Here is a 26,882-nt window from a genome sequence, read left to right on the forward strand (position 1 = left end):
AAATGTTTACGATCAAGCCAGGAACACACAGGCCCAAAGACTATGAAAGGAACAATTTTCATCGCATAAAGTAATAAATAGGGAGGAAAATTTGCAGTCAGTTTCTGTGATAAAGGTCCTCTTTGCATTGAAAAAAGGGAGCGACAAACACACAGACACATACATGTATATAGATGTGTATGTATCATATAGACCGAAAAGAATCATGGTCCATTCCATAAATAATCTAAGGATATGAACCGGAGGAGTTCAAAGGAAGGAACCCAGGCCAACCGGTTTGGTAGGACCTTGCCTTCTAACCCAGAAGACGAAAGGTCAGCAAAATCTTAGGAATGAGTCACTGAGTGTCCCCCCCGGACTGGGGAGGTCAAGAACAGGTCCGGATGCTCGGCCACACTCGGTCACAGGATCTGAGTTAACACCTGAGGTGTGAAGACCTGAAGGGGATGGGAGGGGCTGCTGGAGAGGACAGACCAAAAGGGGCGGAGAAACAGTGGGTCTGACCAAGCCACCAGAGTTCAATAAAAGGCACAGCGGGAGGGCAGGAAGACATTCTCTGGCAGACTCCGAGGTTGGAGGATCTCGAGTGTGGAGCCGCCAAGCTGACTTAGGGGACAGACTTCGAGAGGGGCATCCCAGGAGGCCTAGTGTGGCCAAGTCGATCCTGCCTTGTGGGTAAAGTCAAAGCTAGAGCCACAGTCTGCCCCTCTTCTAGCTCAGCGATGAAGCCTGATGCCCAAACAACGATTTTCCGCACTTGCTGGGACCGCACTACCACCGCCAAGCCTGGGCGCAGCATCCCCGAGGAGGACCTGTATCCCAGGCAAGACTGGAGCCAGAAACCCGAAGACTTGACTTTGGGCAAAGTCCTGGGTAAAGGAGCCTTTGGCACCGTGGTCTTGGGCCGGGAGGTGTCAACCTCCAGGGATTACGCCATTAAAATCCTGGAGAAAAAACGCATCAGTAAGAAGAAGAAGGACCGGCTTGTCTCCAGGGAGCTGGACATCCTGGCCCGCCTGCACCACCCTTTCCTGGTCAGGCTTTACTTTGCCTTCCAGGATGAAGAGAAACTCTATTTTGTCCTCAACTACGCCCGCAATGGAGATCTCGAGAGCTTTGTGGAGAAAGTGGGGCCTTTGGACGAGGCCTGCGCCCGATTTTACTCCGCAGAGATGGTGTCGGCTCTAGAATACCTGCACGGCCTGAATATCATTCACAGGGACCTGAAACCCGCAAACATCCTTTTAGATGGCGACATGCACATTCTAATCGCAGACTTTGGATTGGCCAAAAGATTGCACCCCAGGGCTAAGCAAGCCAGGGCGAAATTTTTGGTGGGAACACCCCTTTATATGGCCCCGGAAGTCCACCTGGGGATGAGTGCCTGTAAGAGCTCAGACCTCTGGGCTCTGGGGTGCGTGATCTACCTTCTCATGGCAGGGCTGCACCCTTTCCAAACTCAAAATTGGAATCTTACATTACAGAAAATCCTCAGCCTCGCCTATGACTTCCCAGAAGAATTCTCCCCAGAGGCAAAAGACCTGGTGGGGAAGCTTCTGGTCATAGATCCCACAAATCGATTCGGCTGTGAAGAAATGGGCAGCTATGGGGCCTTGAAGGAGCACCCATTCTTTGATAACATCCCCTGGGACAACCTGCATCTCCAGACACCTCCACCCCTCCCTGGATCCCTCGTCTTCACATCTGAAGATGAAAAGGACGCTGGAAATGTGGACGTTCTCCGCAGCCTAAATACTCCTTCAGCTTCTTGCCATTTCTTAACTGCCGCAGAGCCAGGCTCACGCCAACAGTCCACTGGGCCTGTGACTATCTTCATCAACTGGGTGAAAAGTCTTTGGAACTTTCCCTAGAATTTTCAGAAGAAGTAAAAGGACTGGAGAAACAGACGAGTGAGAACCCATGGCCACAGCTTGTAGACAATACCAAAATACCGAGAGTGAGAGCAGGTGAGAAGCACCAGGAGGGCTCCTTCCCCCGGAAGGACACGTTTACCTGCCATCACCAGTCCCTGTTCACTGAAGGACTTCAAGTCAAATCACATGGATCTTGTCAGGAAAGATAGAAAGCAGAAATCCCTTGGTCTGCCCGACAGTGACTGGAAGTCACGAATTTGAGGACCTTTTCTATTCACCCACGTAACGATCCGTCACCTGGCAGTCTCCTATGGAAATATCCCAAATCTGGCCAAAGATCGAGAATTTTCTCAAGGAAAGCTTCCCTGGAGAGTGATCGGGCATCTGGCAACTGCTATCTCTCTCTTGGACTCTTTGACCCTGAAGAAGAACCTTGGATGGCCGGCCCTGCTTAGAATCACAAACTGACATCAGTAGTGATATCTCAATCCCATCTTTTATCCCTGATGTCTCCTGCTCCACCTGCCTCTCTCTCATTGATCTTTGAAGCCTGGGGATTCTTTATTTTTTTCTGCTGAATGTTGATTTTTAATTTGTTATTGTATTCCAAATCTGCTGTACATAAATATGGGTATGTAGTTTGCATGCATGTGTCAGAAATCAATAAACTGCTTCAACCTTCTACCTTGCTTCCTGTAATTTTATGAACGAGAAGGTGTCCTGCAACGTGTCCTTCACTCCTCCTTCTCCATAAGATTTCATGAATATAGTTCCACAGGAAAAACTGCCGTATAGAATTTTCTTAAGGCACAAGTTATTTCGATTCCACAGCAAGCAGCAGAGAGGCCTTTGTAGGCTTGGTCTTTTCCTGCCTTTACCACTGAGCCGGGCATTCGAACGAAGTAAATGCTGTAAAATCCATCTGGACTCACAATGCATATGTTGTCTTTGAAGCCTCTAAGCACTGAAGGAGGGGCCTGGAGGGAGTAAGGAAGCTATCACGGACTCCCTAGGGGAAAGACTTTCTCACAGAAACTTGTGCCAAGCTCCGAAAGACAAACACACTAAACAAGCAAATTTGACAAATCCCACAGCCTTTGCCTTCCCAGTTTGTCTTCCAATGAGAGTCAAGGCATTCCCTGCCCTCCAGAGACTTACATTGGGAACGAGAGTTTTGAATCAGGCCCTAGTTATATTAACTGCGTTGAAGGAAGAACATCGAGGGGTGGCTAGGTGGCTTAGTGCATAAAGCACCAGCCTTGGAGTCAGGAGAACCTGGGTTCGAATCCGGTCTCTGACACTTAATAATTACCTAGCTGTGTGGCCTTAGGCAAGCCATGTAACCCCATCTGCCTTGCAAAAAAAAAAAAAAAACAAAACAAAACAACAAGCCAAAATCTCGGAGGGGGATAGTACACTACCTCAGTGACACGTCTCCACCCACAATCATGGGTAACCAAGTCCTGAGGCATTTGAAAGTAGAGTGAAAGGGTGAGGATGGCAGCTCACACATGGATGGATGAAAGGGGGCGTGGGGGGGGTAGAGGATTTCAACTTGAGAAATAGAAACCAAAGAGATGAGTTCAGAGCCGCCTGGCTCATCTCGCTCAAGGCCGAGTGTCTCCTTCTAAGATGCCACTTAGATTAGGCACCTCCTGGAATCTTTGGGCTGAAAGGGGCATGAAGGATAACGGAGTCTATCCAGTGAAGAAAGTAAAGTCCACGAGGAATCTAAGGTCACAGGAATGAATGGAGGCAAAATTTGAACCTCTCACTCTTTTGCTTTACACTGTCCCAACCTCCCAGGAAACGATTCTTCCTTCTTGCTTTATTCATTGAAGCTGTTATTACTAAGTCAGCTAGATGATAGAGTGGAAAGAGGCTTAGCACTCACTTCCAGAGGACCTGAGTTCCAAACCAGTATGAGAACTTTGCTAGCGTTGTGACCATTGGCAAGCGGTTTGACCCTGATCCCCTCTAATGCAGGGCTATCTATAATTCTCCCCTTTCTAACAGACCCCTAGGTGACTCTTGGAGAGAAACTGAGGCAGCTGAATTAACACAGCAACCCCTCACTCCAGTTCCATTCAGGTACATGTCCACGCATCCCGTCCCTCGTGTCAGTGTATCTTTCAGGGAAAGAAAATCACTTGGCTTAATGGGTGACTTAGTCATGGGTTCTGCATCTGAGCTCCATCCATTTGCGTTTGACATGTTTGGGTCATATATTTGATTCCCATGTGATGGTCTTCACCTTTTTTAAGTGTTCACATGTACAATTCTGAGAAGTCACTTGCTTAGACCATTAAAGGAACTGGGATCCAAGACACAAACATCATAAGACACCATGTTCCGTAAGAGAGCTGAGCCAACAGACAGAAAGACCTGAGTTTCCAATCAGCCTTCAGAAGCCAGAAAGGGCTTGGATTCTGGTGTGCCCACGGAGGCAGTCATTGCATCTGTCTGTTGCAGTTTTCTCATCTCTAAAGTGAGAACAATAATACCTTCCTTCCAGCAGTGTGGTGAGGTTCAAGCGGGAGCAGGATTGGTAGCAGAGGTGTGAAATTCGGCAAATAGGAATGGAGAAATCGATAAAGGAAATGAAGCCTTCATGCTAAATAACAGACATCTAGGTTGCTGGGAGAAAAACCTTGAGAGAAAACCTTTCAAAGCTTGTGGTGGTTGAAGGTCTCTTTATTTGGTCAAGTCCCACCTCCACCACCCGCACCCCCGAGGCATCTGAAAGAAAAAGGGTTTGAAAAATCCCTTAGGGTCTGGGGAACTTTCTATCCGCTAAGAAAGTATTCATCTGTCATCCAAGAATCCTTTATTAAGTAAGTGTTTCTGCATTGTATGCTGGGTCTGTGATAGGCTCAGGAGAGATAGAGACAAAAAAGGATGCAATCACCTCTTCTGCCCTGGGGATCCCCCAGGAACCCAGAAGGCTAGAAAGGGGATTTCCTTAGTCCCAGTGGAAGGAATTTATTTGGAGCAACTACCTTTGCTAACACAATCTTATCTGCAGGTCAGAAACACAACTTCGCTGATAAGAAAGAGGCTAGTTAGAGGTAGGAGTGGTCTTCCCAGTACCTCACTCCACAAGCCTCCATGGAGGCGGTTTTTTGTTGGTTGCTCATTGGCTATGGTTTGTTCTGAATGAAGACCCAAAGGACATCACTGAATTAGAGGGAAGCGGCAGGCTTTGTTTGCTCAGTACCATAGAGACCGCAAAGACTCAAGCTTGGATGGAACAGGGAGTCTGTGCAAAGGCCGGAGGTGTTAACCCCTCAAGGGCAAACACGGGACGATGAAGGGTGAAGATTCCCAAAAGAAGGGACAGGAAAGGGGAATGGGAGGTTAAAGGAGAGGGCGGGACAAAGCTGTCACACATTACTAAGCCACTTGGCTGGGGGGATAGAGGAGAGTCTGACAGCATGGAAGGCTAGAGAATCGTTGTTTTGTAATTGTCCAACAGCCAGTGGGGAAAGACTTTGAGGGGTCACCAATGGAGGCCTAGGGAAACCAGCAGGTGTGGATGGAACGCAACCCAAAGCTAGTGCCACAGTCTCCAGGTCTCCTAACCCAACGATACAGCCTGCTCCTCAAATAAAGGATACCCAGGCTTCCAAGGAACCCCTAATGCCCCCAGCCAGGTCCCAGCACCCCTCGAGAGGACTTGCTTTCGGAGAAGGGCTGGAGCAAGAAACCCGAAGCCTTCCCTTTTGTCAAAGTTCTGGCTACAGGAGAGTTCGCCCCAGTGGTCCTGATTACGGAGGGGGAGACTTCCCAGGTCTACTCGATGGAAATGCTGGACAAAAGCAAATCATGAAGGAAGAGGCCCAAGCCGTGTGGCCTGGCTACTGGATATCCAGGACCGCCTAAAAGCCCTTCTTTTAGTTCTAAGAACTAGATATTTAAGTGCTTAAGAGAAAAGCTAGGAGAAAACCTTTTTAAACTCTCGTCATTCAGTCAACAAACCTGGGGGCCCACCTCCAAAGACTTTTCATCCATTTCAATATATTTGAAACACAAAGACAAGAAAATGGATTCATCAATCAATAAAGTATCATTTATTATTTTTTTTCTGAATTATATTGGGTTTGTGGAAGTCTCAAGAAAGAAAGAGGAAAAAGAAGAAGATAGAATAATTTGGTCCAGTCCCAGGAAGCCCGCAGGGGGTGACGTAAAGCTAGGAAGGTGATGGAGGAGCTTCTTAGCCTTAGTGGAGGCAAGTTATTTGGAGTCATTGCCTTCACTAGCACAATCAAACCTCCTGGTCAAAAATGCTACACCAGGGGCTGCTAGGTGATACAATGGATAGAGTACCGGCCCTGGAGTCAGGAGCACCTGAGTTCAAATCCGGCCTCAGATAATAATTACCTAGCCATGTGGCCTTGGGCGAGTCACTTAACCACATTTCCCTTGCAAAAAAAACCCTAAAAATGCTAAACCAGTTTGAGTGAGTTTAGTTAGAGATTGGGGTGGTTAATCCAATCATTCACGCTACAGATCTTGATTATGAGGCTTCCTGGGTTGTTGGGTCCATGGTCGCTGTCCTTGGTTCTAAATAAGACCAAAGGCCATCAGTCTTTGGGAGGAAAGTTGCAGAGTGTCAGAATATGGCTCATCAGTGCAATCCAGACAGCAGAGACTCTACCGCAGGTCCCTCACCTCTCTGTGAGAACATCGGAGGTGTTAACGCCTGGGGTGCGAGCACCCGCCCATGAAGGTTGTGCTCCATAGGAGGGACACAAAAGGGAAGTGGGAAGGGGAGGGAATAAGAGAGGGCGGGACCAACTACCATAGTTAAATAATTCCCTCCGCTGGAGGGAATATCTCTGACAGCATCCAAGGGTTGAGGTGCTCGAAGTTGCAGCTGCCAAGCTGCTTGAGGGGAAAGACTTCGAGGGTGACATCCGTGCAGGCCTGGCTGTGGGGAAGAACTCCCCAAGCCAGTCGTGTTTCAGAGCTACCGTGCCAATAGCCACATCTAACCCAACGATGCGTACCGATCCTCGACCACCGCTTTCTGAGGCTCCCCCGGACCCCCGCTCCTGCAGTCAAGGCTGGGCTCAGCCCTCCTTGGCACGACCTGCATCCGACCCAACGCTGGAGCAAGAAGCCCAAAGATTTCGCTTTGGGAAAAGTCCTGGGGGAAGGAGCGTTCGGCACCGTGGTCTTGGGCAGGGAGCTGGCAACTTCCAGGGACTTCGCGATTAAAATCCTGAAGAAAAAGAAAATAAAGGAAAAGAACCAGGTTTGCTATGTCTACCGCGAACTGGACATCCTGGCCCGCTTGGACCACCCCTTCTGTGTCAGGCTTTACTGCTCTTTCCAGGACAAGAAGAAACTCTATTTTGTCCTCAGCTACGCCCAGAATGGAGATCTCGAGAGCTTTCTGCAGAAAGTGGGGCCTTTGGACGAGGCCTGCGCCCGGTTTTACTCTGCAGAGATGGTGTCGGCTCTGGAATACCTGCACGGCCTGGATATCATTCACAGGGATCTGAAACCCGAAAACATCCTGTTAGATGGCGATATGCACATTCAAATTGCAGACTTTGGATTGGCCAAAAGATTGCTGCCCTTGGGTAGCCAGGTAAGTGCCCACTCCTTCGTGGGTACGACTCATTATATGTGTCCGGAGCTCCTCCTAGGGAAAAATGCCTGTAAGAGTTTGGACCTGTGGGCCCTGGGGTGTGTGATCTACTACCTGGTAGCAGGGCTGCACCCTTTCCTAACCCACCATGACAGTCTTACATTCTCCAAGATCCTCAGCCTCGCCTATGACTTCCCAGAAGAATTCTTCCCAAAGGCAAAAGACCTGGTGGGGAAGCTTCTGGTCATAGATCCCACAAATCGATTAGGCTGTGAAGAAATGGGGAGCTATGGGGCCTTGAAGGAGCACCCATTCTTTGCAAACATGCCCTGGGACACCTGCATCTTCAGACACCTCCACGGGTCCCTGGATTCTTAGTCTATCTGTCTAAAGGCAAAAATGGTTTGAGAAATGTTGCCATTCGCCAAAGTCTTAATCCACCTTCATCTTCTGGTTTCTCAACTAAAGGAGAACCAAGTTCGCACCAGCAGTCACCAGGTCATGTGGTTAAATTCATGAAATGGGTGAAAAGTCTTTGGAAATGAACCAAGACATTTCGAAAGGGGAAAAAAGGCTTTTACTAGAGAAGGAGGCTCAGGGGACACATGGCATAGGTTAGTGAACAATCATGAAATACTCAAAATGGGACAAGATGACCAGCTAAAAGACTTGCTAGCAAACATGAGCTTGTTTGCCTAGACTCATCACTTCCTTCTCACTGAAGGACCTTACCTCTATGTGGATCGTGTAAGCTAAGTTTGGAAAGATGAATTCCCTTGGTTCCCAGAACTGTGACTGGAATTCAAGAATTTTAGGGTCTTTTCTATTCACACATCTAATAGGACTCATCACTTGATAGACCCAAGTGGGAGTGCTCATAATGGATGCCACAAAATCCAAGAAGTTTGTCAAGGCAGATGGTGGAACCATCTAGGGTCACTCGTCTCGAAAAGCTAACCCTCTAAGGACCCAGGACCTTGGCAGCTGTTTTCTTCCTCATTATCTTTGACCCATCAAAAGAATATTGGAATGTCAGCCCTGCTTTGAATCCCACAGAGCCATCCTAGGTCATGTTTGAATCCTACCTGGGTAACAGAAATAGATGATTTTGTCGTTCCTGCCTCAGCCCCCACTAACCTGTGTTTGAATAGTAATTGAAGCCTGGAGATTATTTAATGTATCTGTGATGGTTGACTTTTAAAATTTTATTGTTTTTCTTCCTTTTACATGCATGGATGTATATATAAATATGGGTGGAAGAGAAATAAATAAACTTCTTTTACCTACCACCTTGAATCTCGCGATTTTATGTGTCTGAAGTGTTCCTCATAAGTTATCTTTCCTCCTCCATGTCCAAAAGATTTCTTGAATGCATTTATCCAGTAATAACTGGCAAATATAACTCTTGGCAATTGGCTTTCCATTAAACTACAAAATCCTGAAAATTCAGTACAGGTTTGCCTTTTTGTCACATCCTCAGCAGTTAACATAGTCCCTTTTGAACAAACTAAATACTTTACCTGCATTCTCATTGAAGCTTCTTCAAACTGAGGGAGATTCCTCAAGAAAACAAGGAGCCCATTAAGGGATTCTTAGATGCTAGCCTTTCTAATAAACACTGAGGTATTAAGATCCTGAAGAAACAAAACCAAACCACAACAAAAAAAAACCCACTACTCTCTTCTGAAAAAGATTCCACCCTGTCACAAAACTTGTAATCAATCCATATCTATTTTAACTGCATGTTATCTAAAAGAGTTAGAATTCACCCCTTCTTTGTCGAGGTTTACTTTGCCTTTCAGGATGAAGAGAAAAACTGTATTTTATCCTCAACTATTCCAGAAATGGAGATCTACAAAACTTTGTGGAGAAAATGGGTCCTTTGGATGAGGCCTGCACCCACTTTCATTCTGCAGATTGTGTAGGCTCTGGAATCCCTGCAAAACCAGGATGTTATTCACAAGGACCTGAAACCCAAAAGTACCCTTTTAAATGGCGACATGCACATTCAAATTGCAGACTTTGGATCAGCCAAAACATTGCCTCCTGGTGCTAATCAAGCAGGGTTGAACTCCTTCGTGGGTTAATTATATGTCCATGGAACTCATGGGAATAGATGTTTATAAGAGTTCCAACCTGTGGGCTCTAGGTGTCATGATTTATCACCTGGCAACAGGGCTGCCCCTTTCCAAGCTCAAAATGTGTATCTCATATTCAATAAGATCCTCAAACTAGCATTTGACTTGCCAGAATGCTTTTTCCAAAAGGCAAAATGCCTTGAGAGAATGTTTCTGGTTATAAAATGTACAAATCGACTAGGTAGTGAAGAAATGGGGAGCTGTGGAGTCCTGGAGGGTCACCCGTTCTTTGAAAAATATCACCTGGGATGATCTGCATCTTCAGACATCTCCACAGATTCACTGGATTATTAGTCATTGCAACTCAAGAGGAAAAAGACTTTGGAAATTTTGAAATTCTCCAGAGCCTCCTTCCATCTTTTTCTTCTTCCCTATCATTGGCTGAAGCAAAGCCAAGGTCCCAAGGTCACTCCAGCCTTCCTCTAATCCAGTGGAAGGCTACATTCATCATCTGGCTGAAAATTCTTTCGAGCTGGACCTATAGTTTTCTGAAGAAGAAAAAGACACTTACTAGAGAAACAGGCTCATGGAAACCCCTGGCATTGGTTTGTAGACAATTTTTTATTTCTGAAAATGGGCCCAGTTGACAAGCAGTAGGGTTTCTTTCCCAGGAAGGGCCTGTTTCCCTATGGTCACCAGTTCCTTCTCACTGAAGGACCTCAACTCTAAGTCCCAAAAAGAGAAATCCCTTAGTCCCCACAATTGCACTGCACATCAAGAATTTTAGAACCTTTATGATTCACACACCTCACAGGACCTAATAGAACCAAGTGGGAATGGTAATAAGTGGTGCCAGAAGATCCACAAAGTTTATCAAGGTAGATGTTGGAACCATTCATGGGCAACTGTCTGGGACCCGGGACCCTGACAACTGCTCTCTACTTTGTGCTTCTTTGACGCCCCCCAAAGAAGTTTGGATTGCCAGCCCTGCTTAGAATCACAGTCACCCCAAATCATGTCTGAGTGCCACCTATGGAGCAGAAGGGGATGTCTTTGCCCATTCTGCCTCATCCTCTACCAGTCTTTGTGTCAAAGATGACTGTGGTATGAGGATTAACATGTGCATGAAGCTTGATTTTTATTTTATGATTCTATTTGTCCACTTTTGGAACATATACTTAAAACATATAAATTACTTTTGCTTTCTAACTCGCTTCTTGCTGTATCGTGAATCTGAGGTGCGTCCTTCTAAGATACCTTCCCTCATTTTCTCTATGAGATTTTAGGAATGTGTCTATACAGGAATAACTAGCCGAGGTAACTCTGAAGTGTGTAAAGTGCATTCCATTAGATGGCAGACTCCTGAAAAAGAATGCAGGATTGCTGTTTGTCACACTCTCAGTACTTGGACAGTCCCTTAAACAAGGCTTTCTAACTTTGTGTGCATACATTCTCATTGAAGTCTCTTAAACCTGAGGAAAGGACCTCAAGGAGCAAGGGGTTCATTAAGTATTTCCTACATGCCAGGCCTTCTGATAAGCACAGATGTGCCAAATACTTACAGAAGAAAAAAAACACCAAAGCCTCTGCCTTCCAAGCTTTTATGTTCTAATAAGTCAAAGCCTTCACTGTCCTCCAAAAACTTAAACTCTGTCACAGAACTTGCTTTCTTTTTTTTTAGTGTTTTTTTTGCAAGGCAATGGGGTTAAGTGGCTTGCCCAAGGCCACACAGCTAGGGAATTATTAAGTGTCTGAAGCCGATTTTGAGCTCAGGTACTCCTGACTCCAGGGCCAGCGCTCTATTCACTGTGCCACCTACCGGCCCCAGAACTTAATTTCAATCCCTATCTATTTTAAGTGGTTTTTTGAAGCATTTTATATGGGTGGGTTATAATACACTAGCTTACTAATAGCTCCCCAGTTGTAAACACCCTCACTAGTAGCCAAGGGCTGAGGAGTCTGAAGGTGGATTGAAAGGGGTGAAGGTGGCAGCACAGGCATGGATGGGGAAGCAATGAGGAGAGAGAAGCTTAGTTTGGGGAATAGAAGCCAAAATAAGACCTGCTTTCTCATCATGCCCAAGATTGTCTGTCTCCTTCATAGATAGCCCGCAGGTGAGGTTCTTCCTGGAAACTTAGGGCTGAAAGGGACAGGAGGACTAATTGAATTTGTTCAGTTAAGAAAGGAAAGCCAAGGGAGGTACCTAAGGTTACCCAGAATAAATGGAGGTAGAATTTGAGCCCAAGAGATGAGCCTTCCACTCTTTCCTCTCCACCACTTCAGCCTTGAGAGAAACATTTCTTCCTTCTTGATAGTGTTCACTGAAGCTGTTCATACTAGCTAGGTGGCCTAATGGTTACACCACCAGTCCATTAGTAAGGAGGCTCTAAGCTCATATCTTGCTTCTATGTGAACTTGAGCAAGTCATTTAGTTCTGTTTTCCTCCAATCCAGGACTATCTCCAGTAGTCCTGATTCTTATCTGGTCAATAGACCCAGATTATTTTGGAGGAGAAAGTGAGGCTAATGACTTAGCCCAGCACCCCCTCACTGAAATTCAATTCAAGTGTATGTCATGATGTCACCTCCCTGATGGATAACAAAGGACAAACATCAGAGTTATGATTATTCCTCACTAGGAGTCTTTCCCATGGTTCTGAATCTGTACTGCATAAACTAGAGTTTTAAAAATATTTTAATCCTACATTTTATTCCCTTTTAATCATGTCTATTTTGTTTTTAGTGTTTAAAAATAATTCTTCAAAGGGGCTTTCACAGATAGTCAAAGGAACTGGTGTCTGAGATACAAACATGGATTAAAAATCCACCAAAATAAGAGTGGAACAGAAATAAAATCATAAAATAAAAATCAAGCTTTACAGACCCCCCCCACACACACAAACAAAAACACACACAATAAAGAATCCTCAGATTCAATCATTTTTAACACAGAGGTTGGTAGAGGATGAGGCAGGATGGACAAAAACATCCCCTTCTACTCCATAGGTGGAACTCCGACATGATTTGAGATGACTGTGACTCTAAGCAGGGCTGGAGACATGAAGAGCTGAGTTTACATTCAGTCTTGTGTACCTGGAAATGACTTGAACTAAGTTGTGAAAGAGTTCTCAGATTCCAAATCCATTTCATTGGAAAAAGTGACAGAAAAGGAAACTTAAAACATGTCAGATTGGCTTCCCACAAGCCGACCTATTGATGTATGCTTGTGGACATGGGGATACACAAAGGTATTCTGAAATCAATTTGTATTCATTCAAAAAACTTGTGTGTGCACTTTGAAGCGGATCTACCTTGCAAATTAATCCATACTCCTAAGACATCACCCACTCCTCAAGATCAGATGACCCAGACTTGGGAGTGGGCGTCACCTCTGACCTGAGTGCATCACCAGGTTCCACCACAGTGCTTGGAGTTAATTGACCTGTGTTGCAGTGGGGGGAGGGAGTTTGTTCCTCTCTTTGGTGAGTACTGAAGGGACGATGCTCTACCACTCACCTTTCCCTAAAACTTCCAGGCCTGCCTGGGCTATTATCAGCAAGTCTGGGTATGTTGGGGCCCTGGCAACTAGGTACTTCTTTTTGTGGTGCCTTGTAGGTATGGCCAGGTGGTGCAATGGACAAAGCACCAGCCCTGGAGCCACGAGTACCCTAGCCCACATCCAGCCCCATAGACCCAACAATCACCCAGCCATGTGATATGCAAGCCATCCAATCCCCACTGCCCTGCAAAAACCAAAAACAAGGGGGAAAAAAGACCCAAAATAAAATAAAATAGTAATCATAGTAAGGGTGGCTGGGTGGCAGACAGAGCATTGGCCCCTGAGCCAGGAGCACCCGGGTCCAAATCCAGACTCAGACACCCAAAGATCACTCTGCTATGTGGCCCCAGGCAGGCCACCCAGCCCCATTTGCCCTGCACCCTCCCCCAAGTAATAATAGTAAAAAATGTGCTTCAGTCTTTGTTCCAACTCCAACAACTCTGTCATGGGTGGATCGCATTCTTTATGGCAAGTCCATCACAGAAGTTGCTTCCATATTTTTCCAACCTTGCCATTGCTGATCGCAACTCCCTCCTTTCTTATTTCTACACTTCCATGTACTACATTTTCTCTCTCCTTTTACTCTGCCTCTGCTGTAGGGTCGCTGAGTGGTGCAGCAGACAGATCCCTGGTCCTGGGGCCAAGAAGCCCTGAGCCCCCATACCACCCCTTAGGCCCAGAATCCACCTGGGCCCATGGTCCTAGACAGGCCTTCCAATCCCAGCCCCTTGTAAGAAGTAAAAAAGAAAATGTGTTATATCTCACCACTCTCCTCCCATGGTCCATCCTCTCCTCCTTTATTCACATCCCCACCCCTTCCCCCTGCTCCCCCCTCCTTCTTACTTCAGATGCCTATACTCCATTGAGTATATATGCTGTTTCCTCTCCTAGTCCCCTCAGATGAGAGCAAAGGTTCCCTCATTCCCCCTTGCCTCCCCCTTCCATATCATTGCAATAGCTCATTGTAATAAAAAAATCTTATTATTTGAAATACCTTTGCTTATTCCCCCTCTCCTTTTTCTTTCTCCCATTACATTTCCCTTTTTTTCTATTGACTCCATTTTTACACCATATTTTATCTTTGAATTCAGCTTACTCCTGTGCTTCAACTATAAAAGCTCGCTCTACCTGCTCTATTAACTGAGAAGGTTCATATGAGTTTTATCAGTGTCATTTTTCTATGCAGGAGTACATGCAGTTCATCATCATTAAGTCCCTCATATTTCCCCCCTCTCCTCCAATCTCCATGCTTCACCTGAGTCCTGTATCTGAAGATCAAACCTTCTGTTCAGCTCTGGCCATTCCAAAAGGAACATTTGAAATTCCCCTGGTTCATTGAAGGTCCATCTTTTTCCCTGGAAGAGGACATTCAGCCTTGCTGGGTAGTTCATTCTTGGCTGCATTCTAAGCTCTTTTGTCTTCCGGTATATTATATGCCAAGCCCTATGAGCTTCCAATGTAGTTGCTGCTAAGTCCTGTGTGATCCTGACTTCAGCTCCATTATATTTGAACTGTCTCCTTCTGGCTGCTTGTGATATTTTCTCTTTGACTTGGGAGTTCTGGAACTTGGCTATAATATTCCTAGAGGTTGTTTTTTGGGGATCTCTTTCTTGGGAGGGATCGGTGGATTCTCTCCATTTCTATTTTGCCCTCTCCTTCTAGAATATCAGGGCAATTTTCCTGTAGTAATTCTTTGACAATGATGTCAAGGCTCTTTTCCTGATCATGACTTTCAGGTATTCCAATAATTTTTAAACTATCTTTCCTAACTCTGTTTTCCATATCAGTTGTTTTGTCAATGAGATATTTCACATTTTCTTCTAATTTTTCATTTTTTTGGTTTTGAAGTATTGAGTCCTGATTTCTGGTAAATTCATCAGTCTCCCTGAATTCTATTCTTTGTCTGAAGGATTTGTTCTCCTCAGAGAGTTTTCTTATCTCTTTTTCCATCTGGCCAACTTTGCTTTTTAAGGCATTCTTCTCCTCAATAACTTTTTGAACTGTTTTATCCATTTGACCTAAGCTGGTTTTTAGCATGCTATTTATTTCAGCATTTTTTTGGATTTCTTTGACTAAGCTGCTGGCTTCATTTTCATGTTTTTCCTGCATCTCTCCCCTTTCTTTTCCCAGTTTTTCTTCCAACTCCCTCATTTGATTTTCAAAGTCTTTTTTGAGCTCTGTCATAGCCTTAGCCCAATTTCTGTTTTTCTTGGAGTCTTTAGATGCAGGAGCTTGTGCTTCCTCATCTTCAGACTGAGTATTTTGATCCTTCTTGGGCTCATTTGCAAAATATTTCTCAATGGTCTTCCTCTTATTTCTTTCCTTGCTCATTTTCCCAGCCTGAGCCTGGTTTTGGGGTGCTTCCTGAGCTTTTGGGACACTCCCACAAGGGTCTCAGAGTGTAAGGCCCTGTCCTCCCTCCTGGTCTGTGAATGACCATAAGCGCCCCCTCTGCCACGGGGGTGAGGTGGGGGGGGCTGCTGTCCTATGAGGGGGCCTAGACTGCTATCAGGATCTGAATGTGGTCAGAGCCCCAGAGTCCTGTTCCAGGGCCAGAGGACAGAGCTCTGCAGTCTCTCTTCACTCCCCTCCCTCAGCTCAATGGGCTCAAGCCCTGGAGGCTCCTGCTTGTTTCCTGCTCTGGGCTGGGGAAAGGCCAAGCTGCTTGCTGTGTGCCCTGAGGGCTGGACTCCACATGCTCACTCTGGCAGAGGTCCCCCGCTGTTCCCTCACTTTGTGCCCCATGCTCCCCGGGTATAGCTCAGGAGACTCCCCCGCTGCTGTGAGCCCCAGCTCCCAGCTCCCTGGGGCTGCCTCCAGGAGGCTGAAGTTCCTTGGCTCCGGCGGCCACCCCTCCGACCCTGGGGAGCAGAGCCTTTCTGCTCTTTTCCAGGTTACCTTGAGTGGGAGAACTGCCTCATTGGTTCCCTTTGTGGGTTCTGTCTCTCAAAAGTTTAGTTAGAGTCCTTAGTTTCAAGCTTTATCACAGAGCACCTAAGACTGGATCACTTCTTGTCGACATCTTGGCTCCCCCCACACAGAATCTCGGCAAAACATTTAACCTCTTTCTGCCTCAGATTTTTTCTTTTTTTCTCTTTTTTTCTCTTTTTTTTTCTTTTTTAGGTTTTTGCAAGGCCAAGGGGGTTAAGAGGATTGCCCAAGGCCACACAACTAGGTAATTATTAAGTGTCTGAGGCCAGATTTGAACCCAGGTACTCCTGACTCCAAGGCCGGTGCTCTATCCACTACACTACCTAGCCGTCCCTGCCTCAGTTTTTACAACCGTAATATAAGAGTAATAATAGTTCCTACCTACCAGGATAAATCCCAGGTTTCTGTGAGGATCAATTAAAAAATAATTATAAGGGCCACAGGTTAGTAATAGATAATAGTAAATGATTTCATTTACTTACTATCATCATCATTATTATATTATGAGTAGATATTTTCAAATTCCATTTGTTTCCTGATGAAGAATGAGAAGCCTAGTGGGTCAGCAGCAGCACTGTATAATCCCTCCTTCTAGTCCCCAGTATCCCATCACTCAGACCTCTGAGAAAATACTCATTTAGGGGAGGTCTGGCATGAACTCAAATGACCCTGAAAATGTCACATAGTAGAATCATATTAAACTTGTAATTCACTGAGGCTCCCACATCTTGTTCAGGCAGACTGTTTCTAAGTCAAGTCTTTTCCATTTGGTTTGTGTGAAATGATTTTCTTGTACCTAACTGTTAGGGGTTTATTGTTCACACATTAATCTTCACTCAAAACTATGGTAAATCTGGACTGTCGATCTTATTGGTCAGGTGAGTTATTCCTTCCAAACTGGGTGGATTCCAGATTGGAAAAGGTACCTTCAGTTTGTCCATCTCATTTGCTGATGAAGAGGGTCAGCAACCTGGGGCCAAGCACAGATATCAGAAGGACTCCTCTGTAGCCACAGTCCAAGCTAGAATCAGTCCATGCATAACTTCCCTTGAGTTAAAGGCATTGTTCTAGTATCAAATTCCTTGTATGGGTGGAGCAGTGGATAGAACACCGGCCCTGGAGTCAGGAGTACCTGAGTTCAAATACAGCCTCAGACACTTAATAATGACCTAGCTGTGTGACCTTGGGCAAGTCACTTAACCCCACTGCCTTGCAAAAACCTAAAAAAAATTCCCTGTATGGTCCTCAAATCACCATGTTAGCTGTCAATTAACAAGAACATGAAATTTCACGAATCATATACATTATCTCATTTGATCATCACAACAACCCTAAGAGTTAGATGTTGATCCTAAATCCCAGTTAAAAATATAGAAACTGAGGCAGATAGGGTTCAAGTGACTTGTCCAGGACCAAAGAGTTGTAAAGTGTGGTGAGATTTGACTCTGGTCTTCCTGATCCCAAACACAATCTTCTGTCCACAATAACGAGTAGCAATCCCAAAACACAGAAATGAGGGATGAGGCTGTCTTGAGGAAAAGGCAGAGAGAATTCACAACCCAAGTCCTCCTTAGAGACCATCCAGGCAAAATCTTACTGTTATGCCTTACACATAAACTTGTCAAAGTGAAGAGATTGGCCCAAGGTCACACAGCAGGTTTGTGGCACAGCCTGAATGGCAAGTCCCATTTGCCAGTTCCAAATGTACAATCCTCTCTAGTAAGTGCTTCTGAGATAAGTCCAGGTTGCCTGAGAAAAAGAATGTGGGGGAAGGATTAAGGAATGTGAGGTGCCTCTGAGAGTCAGAAGAGTTTATGGAAGTGAAGACATTCCAAATCTCACTAATTCTTTTTGCAGACCTGGAGACCTACTTCTCAGGGAGTGGAGATTGTCACTCTGGACACCACATCGTGGGCTTGAACCCTGGCTCTGGACAGCCCTTCTCTCCTTTCTGCTGAGTCCAGTCAGCTGAGATCATCATTGACATTCTGCCATACCATGCAATGTTATCCTTTCTTTCAGTTTGTGAGTCTGAAGAAAAGCCAGAGATTTGGGGAAAGTCTTGGGGAAACCTATTCTGGCATTGGGAGCTGAAAGTCGACTGACTGCAGAGGGCAGGATCCAGGAAGGTGGCTCTACTGTCTGATGAAGGATGAAAAAATGAAATCTTTGTGGAGGGGAGACGAATGTAGCTACAGAAGAGAAGCTTCTCTCACACTAGTCTCTCCTACAGCACTGCATCTGGACCAGGGAATCAAGGCACAATTCCCTTTCCCCACAATTCCCCTGACCCTTCTTCCAGCTCAGCGTAGACAATTTCTTCCTTGATGTTAAGGACAGAAAATGGAAGCCAGGGAGTACAATTTGGACTAGACTGACAAAGGTATTCGTGACCCAGGCCAAAAAAGGTGATGACCCCTGCTCTGGAGCTCTTGGTCCTAAATTGGTGGCATCTGCCAGGTTCATTGCCTTGGGGTCAAGAGACATTACCGAGATCATTGAGTACAGAGCATAAAGTTAAATTCTGCTGAATGAAGTCAGAAGGAGCATGCACAGGTAGATAGGGACCCAGTGAGTAGAATATCAGACTCAAATTAGGAAGAAATGAGGTCAGATATAGTTAGGCTTGATCAGTTCGCCTCAGTTTCCTCATTTGTAAAACATAACAGTGACACCTAGGATTGTGGAGAAAAGGAAATGAGATGATATTTGTAAACTCTTGGCTCAATCTAGGCAGTAGTTATTATTAAGATTGCTAAGCACTTCAGACATATGATCTCATTTGATCCTCCCAACAACACCATGAGGTAGGAACTGTTACAACCGAGGAAAGAGGGAAGACAGCAGCTAAATGAATTTCCCAGAGTCACATAGCTAGGAAGTGTCTAAAGTGAAGAATTAAACTCTGCCTTCCTTTCCCTGGGGTCCTCTCAGCCTCATGCCCAATTCCTACTAAGGGGCAGCCGTTATTTCTGTGCAGCATTGCTGCGAGAGAGGCAGCAGGCTCCTTTCACTGAACACACAGTCTCACATGCATAAAAACAGCCAAGGAGACAGATGGAACTCGAGTCCTGGAAAAGCAATGAAATGGAAGTAGGCACAGAATGGGAAAAGGGGAAGGACAATCCTCTCAGTTCCAGGCCTGACTCTAGGAATTCTCAGTGGGAGGAAGAGAGATAAAGGCTCAGACTCTGTGATTTCCTGCTTGTCTTCACTGAACTGAACAGAGGAAGAGGCCCCAGTTTTCTTTCAGCGCGAACACACACACACACACACACACACACACACACACACACACAGAAACACAAAGACAAAACTCTATCATCTTAGTTTACATATCCCTGGAGAACATTCATGAAAATGGAAAATCATTGGTGTGCGCGGGTCGGAGTGCCGAGCGGCCGGGCCGGCTGCGCCCCCGACAGCGCCTCAGCCGCGGGGGGCGCTTCTGCCGCTCCCCGCTTGGTCGTCCACCCTCTGCCCAGGCGCCGAGCCGCCGCCGCCGCCGCCGCCGCCGCCCCCGCCGGCGACCCGGAGATCATCAAGGTCACTGTGAAAAGCCCGAAGGAGGAGGAGGAGTTCGCGGTGCCCGAGACCAGCTCCGCCCAGCAGTTTAAGGAGAAAATCTCCAAACGAGTCAAGTGCCATCCTGATCAACTTGTGCTAATATTTGCTGGAAAAATTTTAAAAGCTCCGGATACTTTGAGGCAGCGTGGAATACAGCATGGACGTACTGTTCACCTTGTCATAAACGCACAGAACAGCCTCAGGACCATCCGGCTCCGCAAACAAACGCCACTGGCAGTAATTCTGCCGCATCAGCGTCTCCCAGGAGTAAGGCCACAGCAGTTTCTTCACATAGTCACCCTTTTGGTTTAGGCGGCCTTGGAGGTCTTGCAGGTCTGAGTAGCTTGGGCTTGAATACATCCAACTTCGAACTACCAAGTCGGATGCAGCGGCAACTCATGTCCAACCCGGCAATGATGGCCCACGTTATGGAAAATGCCTTTGTTCAGAGCATGCTTTCAAATCCTGACTGGATGAGACAGTTAATTACGGCCAATCCTCAACGAAATCCAGAGATTAGTCATATGATCAACAATCCAGATATAAGGAGACAAACACTAGAAATTGCAAGGAATCCAGCAATGATGCAGGAAACGATGAGAAATCAAGACAGAGCCTGGAGTAATCTTGAAAGTATGTGTACACTGATATTCAGGAACCAATGTTGAATGCAGCACAAGAACAGTTTGCTTCACTGGTGAGCAATTCACCCTCTGGTGAAGGACGTCAGCCTTCCCGTACAGACAATAGAGACCCTTTCTCTAAGCCATGGGCTCCACAGTCTGGTACCCAGAGTTCAACAACCAGCAGAAATACTACCAGCAACGTTGGTGGCACTGGTAGCAATGTTAGCAGTAGCACTAATAACTCTACTGGACAAAGTAACACTATGCCAAATCTGGGACCTGGAGTGGGAGCTGGCATGTTCAACACGCCTGGAATGCAGAGCTTATTGCAACAGATAACTGAAAATCCACAGCTTATGCAAAACATGTTATCAGCACCCTACATGAGGAGCATGATGCAGTCACTAAGCCAGAATCCTCATCTTGCTGCACAGATGATGCTAAATAATCCCCTATTTGCTGGAAATCCTCAGCTTCAAGAACAAATGAGACAGCAGCTTCCAACTTTCCTCCAGCAAATGCAGAAGCCTGACACACTATCAGCGATGTCCAATCCGAGAGCGATGCAGGCCTTATTACACATTCAGCAGGGTCTACGGACATTAGCAACAGAAGCACCGGGGCTCATACCAGGGTTTACTCCTGGCCTGGGAGGATTGGGAAACACTGGAAGCTCTACAGGAACTAATGTGTCTAGTTCGGCACCTAGGGAAAACACAAGTTCGTCAACGGGCACTAGAGAACCTGGACAGCAACAGTTTATTCAACAAATGTTACAAGCTCTTGCTGGGGCAAACCCTCAGTTACAAAATCCAGAAGTCAGATTTCAACAGCAACTGGAACAGCTCAGCGCAATGGATTTCTTGAACCGTGAAGCAAATTTCCAAGCTCTCATAGCAACAGGAGGAGATATCAATGCAGCCATCGAAAGGCTACTGGGCTCCCAGCCATCATAGCAACATTTCTGTATCTTCAAAAAATGTAATCTATTTTTGGTAGCGGCTCTTAAATCTTTAAAGATACCTGCTTTATTTCATTTTGACTCTTGGAATTCTGTCCTGTTAAAAACTAAACCAATGCAATGCATTTTAAGGTGGAGTGCAGTAGGTTTTTTTCCCAACAGTGGGAATCAATGCTTTTTCACTCAAAGGTGTTGCATGCATCAAACACTTCCTCTTCTGCACTTTTTGTGATTTTTGGAAGCAAATATCAGCTTTTACAGTTGGGTGAACAGGTTTTGTCCTGCAACTGTCCAATTTATTTCCTTTTTAAACAGTAGTCTATGGTAGTAATTCATGTACAACAAAAAGTATTGAAAAGAAACAAATTATTTGATGCTATTATTTGTGGTACAATATTGCATATTGTGACTTAGGCATGTATTTTTGCTAGCAGAATGCTGTAAGATTTATACAATGAACATTTTTGCCTAAACCTAAAAAAAAACCCCACTCATATGTTGTGTGACTTTATTTTTAATTTTACTCTTTCCTTGTGGAAACTGTTTCAGCTACATTCAAGGGGATACTCTAAGTGCTTTGTGTCTATGATCATATCTTCTCTTAACAAAGTATTCATTTTTTCCTTTAGCTATGCTCATTCTCTAAACCCCCCCCCCCTTTCTTATTGCCTTAGACAGTATTTTCATTTCTGCGTCTAACGGAAGGCATGCCTTTTAACATCCTTTCTTCACAAATGATTTTCTTGGCAAGGGTTCGATTTTATTTCTATTATATATAATGTTTACTCTTGGGTTTAGTTCATATACTATGATCATGTTAAGGAAATGTCCATTCATATTTACGTTTTGTATTTATTGTATTTTTTTATTAATGTATTTTTTTCTGCCTCTGAGGGTATGATCATATGCTTTTTTTTGTTATTGACTTTGTTAATTCAATTTACAATTTTCCTAATATCAACCCAACGCTTCATTCTGTTGTAAATCAGTCCTGTTCGTTGTGTATCATATTTTGATACAGTGGTCTTTGCTTTTTTGCTACTGTTCTATTTAAAAAAGGTGCTTCTGCATCCATTAAAGGTATGGATCTAACATTCTTTTTGTTTCTCTTTGTTGCTTTTTGTTTTGTTTTGACCCTCCCTGATTTGTATTTCATCATCATATCTGTCTGAAAGAAGTATTTTGGTTTGTTGTTTAGATGAGTAGTCCTGTCTAAACCTTTGTGAGCACAAGTGGGGTTTTCTTTGCAATCTAGGGGAGTGGATTGTCATTTCCTTCTCCAGGTGACTTTCCAAATGAAGCAATTGAGCCCAAAGGGGAATAAATGATTTGTGCATTGGGAATTAGGAAATGTGATTTGACATCCTGGTTCTGCCACCACTTTACTGAATGACTTGGGTCAGTCCCTTCAGTTTTATGGTTTTTTTGTTAGGTTTTTGCAAGGCAAACGGGGTTAAGTGGCTTGCCCAAGGCCACATAGCTAGGACATTTGCCATGTTTTTGTCTCAGATATTTTATGACATTTTACCTGAATGATCACTAAGGTGAACTCCAGCTTTGAATTCAAGTCAGTTTTTTCCTCATGGCAGTTCCATCCTTCAGGGCTCATTCCTAAGACTTGGACAGAAGGCTCTATTTGGTATCAGGAAGTGGTGAGTTCAAATCTGGTCCAGGCATTTAATAGCTGCGTCTCCATGGGCAAGTCCCCTGAACCCTATATGCCTCAATTTCCTAATTTTTGCAATGGGGTTTGGAATCTGGACCTACTCCCTAAGGTTCTTGTGATGATCAAATGAGATAATATTTGTGATTTGTGAACCTTCATGCTTTTGAGAACTGAGAGCAATTACGACAACTTGAGGGCCTCAGGGGGTTCAGGACTTGGACAATGGCTTAACCTCAAGAATAGTCAGGTATGGTTTGATTTCAACTTAGACAGGGGCTGCAGAAACTTCAAAATGCAGACCATTAGTAAAAGCACAAATGAACAATTATGCTTCATAGAAACATCGAAAGATCCCCAGAATACAAAGATCATTGTGGTAGAATGTGGATCATGAGGCAGGACGTAGAAATGTATCTCCTTTACATAGGTGGGAATCAGACTTAAACTGTTTTGGATTGCAATCAGACCTTGCAATCCAAGAGTCTTCTTATGGGTCAAAGAACTCATGAGGCAAAGAGCAGTGTCTAAGGGTATTGGTTCCTCCTGAGATAAACTTTTCTAGAAAGCTGTACATAGTTGGTCCTACCATCTGACTTGCCAAACTTCTTAAATCTTCTGGCACCACTCCTGAGTGTTCCCATTTGGTTGGATCAGGTGATGGTCTCTGTTAGAGCTGTGAATAGAAAAGGTCCTTAAATTCTTGACTTCCAGACAAAGTGATTGGGAGCAAGGGAATTTTCCTTTCTGGACTTTGCTGACATGGATTCACACAATAGAGGTGGAGTCCTTCAGTGAGAAACAAATGGTGATGGCAGGTATACATGCCCTTCCTGGCAAAGAAACTAAAGGCTATTCGTCCATTTCATGAATGTAGGCATATACCCAGTGAATGGCTGGAGTGATCTTGGCTCTGCTGCCTCCAAGGATTGGGAGGAAGATGAAGGTTGATTTAGGCCCTGGACAATGTCCAAATTTCCAAAGACATTTTCCTCTTCAGACATAAAGACTGAACTTCCAATGACCCGTGGAGGTGCCTGTAGATGCAGATCCTCCCAGGTGATGTTTTCAAACAATGGGACCCTTCAAGGGTCCATAGCTCCCATTTCTTCAGAACCTAATCGATCTGTGCAATCCCTAAGCAGAAGTTTCCCCACAAGGTCGTTTGCCTTTAGGTTGAATTTTTCTGGGAAGTCATATGTTCGCTTGAGGATCATAGAGGATACAATAAACTCATGGCTTGCTTGGAAACGGGGCACCCCCGTTATCAGGTGGCAGATCACGCACCCCAGCACCCACAGATCAGAACCCTTACACTCACCCATCGCCAGGAGGAACTCCGGGGACACACAATTGATGGTACCCAGGAAGGAATTGGTCTTGGCTAGCTTCCCAGTAGGGGGAAATCTTGGCTTATCCAAGGTCTGGAATTTGAACGTGCATGTCGGCGTCTAAAAAGGTATTTTCGGATTTCAGGTCTCTGTGAATATCCTGGCCATGCAGGTATTCCAGAGCCGACACCATCTCTGCAGAGTAAAACCAGGTGCAGGCCTCGTGCAAAGGCCCCACTTTCACCACAAAGCTCTGGACATCTCCATTTGTGGCACAGCTGAGGACAAAATAGAGTTTCTCCTTGTCCTGAAAAGAGCAGTAAAGCTTGAAGGGGAAGGGGTGGTCCAGGCGGTCCCGGACATCCAGTAGCCAGGCCACACGGCTTGGGCCTCTTCTTTCATGATTTGCTTTTGTCCAGCATTTCAATCGCGTAGACCTGGGAAGTCACCCCCCTCCGGACTCAGGACCACCGGGGCGAACTCTCCTGTAGCCAGAACTTTGACAAGAGGGAAGTTTTCGGGTTTCTTGCTCCAGCCCTTCCCCGAAAGCAGGTCCTCTTGAGGGGTGCTGGGACCTGGCTCGGGGGCATTAGCGGTTCCGTGGAAACCTGGGTATCCTTTATTTGAGGAGCAGGCTGTATCGTTGGGTTAGGAGACCTGGAGACTGTGGCACTAGCTTTGGGCTGCATGCCATCCACACCTGCTGGTTTCCCTAGGCCTCCATTGGTGACCCCTCAAAGTCTTTCCCCACTGGCTGCTGGACAATTCCAGAACAACGATTCTCTAGCCTTCCATTTTGTCTTACTCTCCTCTCCCCCCAGCCAAGTGGCTTAGTAATGTGTGACAGCTTTGTCCCGCCCTGTACTTTAACCTCCCATTCCCCTTTCCTGTCGCTTCTTTTGGGAGTCTTCGCCCTTCATCATCCCGTGTTTGGCCTTCAGGGGTTAACACCTTAAGCCTTTGCACAGGTTCCCTGTTCCATCCGTGCTTGAGTCTTTGCAGTCTCTATGGTACTGAGCAAACAAAGGCTGCCGCTTCCCTCTAATTCAGTGACGTCCTTTTGGTCTTCATTCAGAACAAACCATAGCCAACGAGCAACCAACAAAAAACCGCCTCCATGGAGGCTTGTGGAGTGAGGTACTGGGCAGACCACTCCTACCTCTAACTAGCATCTTTCTTATCAGCAAAGTTGTGTTTTTGACCTGCAGATAAGATTGTGTCAGTGAAGGTAATTGCTCCAAATAAATTCCTTCCACTGGGACTAAGGAAGCCCCTCCATCCCCTTTCTAGCCTTCTGGGTTCCTGGGCGATCCCCAGGGCAGAAGAGGTTATTGCATCCTTTTTTTGTCTCTATCTCTCCCGAGGCTATCACAGACCCAGCATACAATGCAGAAACACTTACTTAATAAAGGATTGTTGGATGACAGATGAATACTTTCTTTGGGGATAGAAAGTTCCCCAGACCCTAAGGGATTTTTCAAACCCTTTTGCTTTCAGATGCCTCGGGGGTGGGGGTGGGGTGGAGGTGGGACTTGACCAGGTAAAGAGACCTTCAACCACCACAAGCTTTGAAAGGTTTTCTCTCAAGGTTTTCTCCCAGCAACCTAGATGTCTGTTATTTAGCATTAAGGCTTCATTTCCTTTATCGATTTCTCCATTCCTATTTGCCGAATTTCACACCTCTGCTACCAATCCTGCTCCCGCTTGAACCTCACCACACTGCTGGAAGGAAGGTATTATTGTTCTCACTTTAGAGAGGAGAAAACTGCAACAGACAGATGCAATGACTGCCTCAGTGGGCACACCAGAATCCAAGCCCTTTCTGGCTTCTGAAGGCTGATTGGAAACTCAGGTCTTTCTGTCTGTTGGCTCAGCTCTCTTACGGAACATGCTGTCTTACCATGTTTGTGTCTTGGATCCCAGTTCCTTTAATGGTCTAAGCAAGTGACTTCTCAGAATTGTACATTTGAACACTTAAAAAAGGTGAAGACCATCACATGGGAATCAAATATATGACCCAAACATGTCAAACGCAAATGGATGGAGCTCAGATGCAGAACCCATGACTAAGTCAGCCATTAAGCCAAGTGATTTTCTTTCCCTGAAAGATACACTGACACCATGCACAGGATGCGTGGACATGCACCCGAATGGAACAGGAGTGAGGGGTTGTTGAGTTAACTCAGCTGCCTCAGTTTCTCTCCAAGAGTCACCTAGGGGTCTGTTAGAATGGGGAGAATTATAGATAGCCCTGCATTAGAGAGGATACGGGTCAAACCAATTGCCAATGGTCACAAAACTAGCAAAGTTCTCATACTAGTTTGGAACTCAGGTCCTCTGGAAGTGAGTGCTAAGCCTCTTTCCACTCTATCATCTAGCTGACTTAGTAATAACAGCTTCAATGAATAAAGCAAGAAGGAAGAATCGTTTCCTGGGAGGTTGGGACAGTGTAAAGCAAAAGAGTGAGAGGTTCAAATTTTGCCTCCATTCATTCCTGTGACCTTAGATTCCTCGTGGACTTTACTTTCTTCACTGGATAGACTCCGTTATCCTTCATGCCCCTTTCAGCCCAAAGATTCCAGGAGGTGCCTAATCTAAGTGGCATCTTAGAAGGAGACACTCAGCCTTGAGCGAGATGAGCCAGGAGGCTCTCAACTCATCTCTTTGGTTTCTATTTCTCAAGTTGAAATCCTCTAC

At 45.4% G+C, this 26,882-nt stretch overlaps 3 pseudogenes; all 3 read left to right on the top strand.

The window, feature by feature from the left end:
- Positions 1-722: 722 nt before the first annotated feature.
- Positions 723-5,703, top strand: LOC141509858 (putative 3-phosphoinositide-dependent protein kinase 2 pseudogene; annotated as a pseudogene).
- A 790-nt stretch (positions 5,704-6,493) lies between these two features.
- LOC141509864 (putative 3-phosphoinositide-dependent protein kinase 2 pseudogene) lies at positions 6,494-8,015 on the top strand (annotated as a pseudogene).
- Positions 8,016-19,397: 11,382 nt separating this feature from the next.
- Positions 19,398-21,186, top strand: LOC141509871 (ubiquilin-1 pseudogene; annotated as a pseudogene).
- Positions 21,187-26,882: the final 5,696 nt, after the last annotated feature.

The sequence above is a fragment of the Macrotis lagotis genome, chromosome 1 (assembly GCF_037893015.1).
Source record: "Macrotis lagotis isolate mMagLag1 chromosome 1, bilby.v1.9.chrom.fasta, whole genome shotgun sequence".
NCBI lineage: Eukaryota > Metazoa > Chordata > Mammalia > Peramelemorphia > Peramelidae > Macrotis > Macrotis lagotis.